Source organism: Carya illinoinensis, chromosome 15, assembly GCF_018687715.1.
Source record: "Carya illinoinensis cultivar Pawnee chromosome 15, C.illinoinensisPawnee_v1, whole genome shotgun sequence".
Taxonomy (NCBI): Eukaryota; Viridiplantae; Streptophyta; class Magnoliopsida; order Fagales; family Juglandaceae; genus Carya; species Carya illinoinensis.
Window position 1 is genome coordinate 13796863 of NC_056766.1, and position 4876 is coordinate 13801738.

Here is a 4876-nt window from a genome sequence, read left to right on the forward strand (position 1 = left end):
GAAACGCCGGTTAATTATTTAGCGGCGATTTCACAAACGCCGTTTATTTAATTTCCGGCGATTCCTAAAATGCCGGCAATTAAATTTCTGGCAATTTCTCAAACGCCGCTGAATACATTCCGGTTATATGATTTATTTACCAGCGATAACTAAATCGCCGTTTATTTAATTTCCAGCAATTTGTAAATCGCCGGTATATAGATTTAGGTTTTTGAAATTAAATTGCGGCGATTATAAATTCGCCGGAATAGATCATTTATTAGACGGCGATTTTTTATGTTCGCTGCTGTATAGAAGAAATGGCTGAATAGTACTGGCGATTATGCGACGATTATGTAATCGCTGGTATAGAGATATAGCGGCAATTTCTGAGGATTTGCCAGCGATTTAAAAGCGTCGGGAAAAAGGCTTTCTGTTGTAGTGAGTCTCAACAAGACGAAGTTGCCCACAATTGAGATAAAGGGCGAAAGAGACTTCTCTAGGGTGAAAATGAAACTCCATGAGTACTAATAAAGATTTTTAATATATATAGCTAGCAGCTTGTAGATCATAATAAAAGAAAAAGGATCAACATGCCCAATAATAATTCACAAGAGACTGTACGTGACTGATACGCAAGTGACTCTTAATTTATACTATTTATTTCAAATGTCGACTATATATAGTATAGCCACATACAATGCTCCACGTTAATCGCGCGTTATAAATTATTAAATTATGATTTTTTGATCTTATGACCAATTTTCGATAAATATTCATCGTGTACGCAACCCAATATGTCCAGAATACCCAAAATAGTCAATTTTGTATTTATTTTGATGGGGCATAGGGTATTTCGTAACGTGGTCCATGTCGTGCATCGAAATGGGACATAAAGAATTTGGCCTACTCACTATAACAAAAATGTATTTTAGTGACAGTTTATAAATTATGATAGTCTCTAAACCGTCACTAAAATGTATTTTCTGAGACAGTTTGTGAAAACCGTCACTAAAAATTGGTTAAATTTTTTTTTTCGTTCGAACGTGTCAAATTTTTTTTTCACATGCAGGTTCAAATGTTTGGTCTACTTACGTGCAAATGTGAAAATGTTTTGCACCAATGTTCGAACGTTAGCACTTCAACATTCGAACGTTAGATATTTATTTATATTTTTCAAATTGACTCTAATATATATTTGTTTATCATCAATTAGGCCAACTTATAATATCAGTTATGAATATTTAGCATCACAGTGGGGAAAGTTGAAAGTACTTGATTTGACATGATTTTATTCTAGCAATTATTCAAATACTTGTCTACCATATATTCTTACTTAAGCCTCGTTGTAATTAAGGAATGAGATTTTAGGTGAAACTAAAATTGTATTCAAATTGAATAGTCCCAAGTGCGAAAGATAATTAGCTAACTCCACAAGGCCATTCATTAGTCTCGCCAAGACAAAGTTGCCCACAATTGAGATAAAGGGCGGAAGAGACTTCTCTAGGGTGAAAATGAAACTCGACTATATTCCATGAGTACTAATAAAGACTTTTAATATAGCTAGCAGCTTATAGATCATAATAAAAGAAAAAGGTTCACATGCCCAATAATTCACTAGAGACTGTACGTGTATGTGAAGTGGACTGATCGAGCAAGTGACTCTTAATTTGTACGATTTATTTCAAGTCTCCACTATACAAATTATTAAATTAGTACAGAAAAATACAATGCTCCTCGTTATTCGCGCATTATAAATTATTAAATAACGATTTGTCTTATGATCAATTTTGGATAACGATTAATCGTGTACGTAACCCAAAATGTCCAGAATAGCAAAAATAGTCAATTTTTTTTAGTTTTTGATGGGGCATAGGGTATATTTCGAAAGATGTGTTTTGTTATGATCTCAAATATTTGTATCAATAATTGTCATATGAGTCCAAATTTATAGACTCATCAGTGTAGACTTGCCATCAAGAAGCTTGGTGCCTTGCCGAATTTGTTAAGAACAGCGCTGGAACTAAACCCCATTGATCGACAACTAGAACAACTATACTCTTTGGGATCTTCCTAGCTTTCATTGGTTTAATGGCTAGCATACTTGCCCTATTTCTCTTTTTCTTATTTCTAGTTTGGTTATGGAGGAGAACCCAAAAAACTGCCCTTCAAAAGATACTTCCACCAAAAGCAGGTGGTGCATGGCCTCTAATCGGCCACCTCCACCTATTAGGAGGGATGCAACCAGCCCATAAAACTCTAGGTGACATGGCCGACAAGAACGGACCAGTCTTCAGTATCAACTTGGGCATGCATAGAGCTATTGTAGTAAGCAGCTCAAAGATAGCTAAAGAGTGTTTCACTACCAATGATAAAATCTTTGCCAATCGCCCAAAATCTTTGGCAGCGTTACAACTATGCCTTGCTTGGTTTCTCCCCATATGGTTCCTATTGGCGCCATGTTCGAAGAATAGTCACTCTAGAGATCCTCTCAAATCACCGTATCGAGATGTTCAAACACATTCGAGAGTCAGAGATAAACACGGCCATAAAAGAGATCTATATGTTGTTGGCCCAGAACAACAACACATTAGTGGAGATGAAAAGATGGTTCGGCTATGTAACCCAAAATGTTGTGTTTATGATGGTTATAAAGAAGCGATTTTCTTGGTCTGCAACCAAGGATGAGAATAAAGGAAATGATCAATGTCGAAAGGCGATGAGAGATCTCTTTGTGTTGAGTGGGACATTTGTAGTGTCAGATGTGCTTCCATATCTAAGATGGTTGGACTTGGGTGGGTACGAGAAGGCAATGAAGAAAACCGCAAAAAAATTAGATCATGAGCTTGAAGGATGGCTAGAAGAACACAAGCAAAGAAGAATTTCTGGGGAGGTAAAGAAGGAACATCAAGACTTTATGGATGTGATGTTGTCTATTGTCATTGACAGTGAAGAAATTTCTAGTTATGAAGCTGATGCAATCACCAAGGCTACTTGTCTGGTATGCTTTTGATAACTCGATTAAAGCGTCTATAGGGTACTAAGATTGCTTTGCTTTATATTAATTGAATATAAAGATCATCCTTGATTTGTGAAGTAGACTGGTCATGAGTATCTTTATTTATTTTTTCTTCTTCTAATTATCTACTAGAGTTTAGCATACAATTAGGGAATTTTTTCACATCTTCAAAAAGAATCTAGCTCTCTTGTTATGGTAATTACAAAGGGTAGCCTCCCCCAAATTTTCAAGGAATTTGTTGGTTCTTGTTTGCAAGAAGAAAATGGTAGATTCCCTGGCCAGCTTGGACAAGGGTGTTGGAAACATCTGTCTTGTTCCTAAACTTTGCCCAAATATATGCTAATGGTCCACCAAAGAGAAATTCTCTGACAATTTTAGGATATAAAAGTCTCACACTCCATTTGAAAGCAAAATGAATAAATCTATATCGAACATGAAAAAGCTCACTTTTTTGCCTCTACGATTTTTCAAATGAGCGTACGGAGCTTGCATACTCTAAGATTGTACCGAATATTACTAATACTCATCCACAAAAAAGAAATCATTTTGATATTAATTTTTTTTTTTTTTTTTTTTTTGTTTTTAAACACAAAATAAGCCTAGGCTTGAAGAGAGCAATCATAAAAAATTTGAAGGAAAACAAACAAAACAAAAGGCATAAGTGAGAGGAATTGCAAGTATTTATTATAGACATTGCTGTTTTTTTTATCTTTTGAGGGGAATAGTTTCTTTGAATTCTATTTTAGTTTAATCTGGTGAAATTATAAATAACATATACATACATGCTGGGACTTTTGCAGACCCTCATCTTAGCGGGTACAGATACAACGACAGTGACAATGACATGGGCACTCTCTCTACTTCTTAATAACCAAGAGACTCTTAAGAAAGCCCAACAAGAATTAGACCTTCAGATTGGTAGAGATAGGCTAGTGATGGAATCATATTTGAAAAACCTAGTCTATATTCAAGCTGTCATCAAGGAAACAATGCGTTTATATCCCGCTGCGCCACTTTCTGTGCCACACAAGTCCTCTGAGGACTGCACTTTGGCTGGTTACCATATCCCAGCAGGTACCTGTCTTCTCGTTAATCTATCAAAGATTCATAGAGATCCACAAGTGTGGTCAGATCCTACCAAATTCTGCCCAGAAAGATTCCTTACAACCCACAAAGATGTTGACTTTAAGGGCCAACATTTTGAGCTTATACCCTTTGGTAGCGGGAGGAGAGTTTGTCCAGGAATCTCATTTGCACTACAAGTTATGCAACTCACACTTGCTAACTTTTTGCATGCCTTTGAGATTACGACAGTACCAGCATATGAACCAGTAGACATGACTGAAAAAGTTGGAATTACATCCTTGAAAGCCACCTCGCTTGAAGTCCATCTCACTCCACGCCTTCCTTCTTCAACATATGCATGACCATTGGAGTATATGTTAAATAGCTACAATATTCCCAAGGAGTTTCCTAATGATCTTCATGCTCAAGGATTATGCGTATATTAAATTATCTTCTTCTTTTTTGTTCTTGCTTTTATTTTTATTTTGGTGTGTTTGTTGTAAAAGTACGTACCTATCTTATGCATAGGAACATTAGGGAATCTTGTACCACAATTTCATAAACAATGTTTAGTAATTTCTTTTTTGGAAAATTTATTGTACATGTCCTTCAAGTTTGATATTTTTTTCAAACTGGTCTTGAAGTTGAAAATGGTTACATAAAGATCTTTAGGGTTAAGGTCTTTGTATTAAAATGATTCCTCCATCCTATAGGAAATTAGAAAAGAGTAGTACCGGATACTAGCTCTTTGCATTAAACTATGTGTGCCTATCATATACGAAACTAGAGTAGCTTGGTATGCAAATTGGATTT

The 4876-nt window shown here is 35.7% G+C and overlaps 1 pseudogene; it reads left to right on the forward strand.

Moving 5' to 3' along the window:
* The first annotated feature begins 1958 nt into the window (after positions 1-1958).
* LOC122295864 lies at positions 1959-4676 on the forward strand (annotated as a pseudogene).
* The last annotated feature ends 200 nt before the right edge of the window (positions 4677-4876 follow it).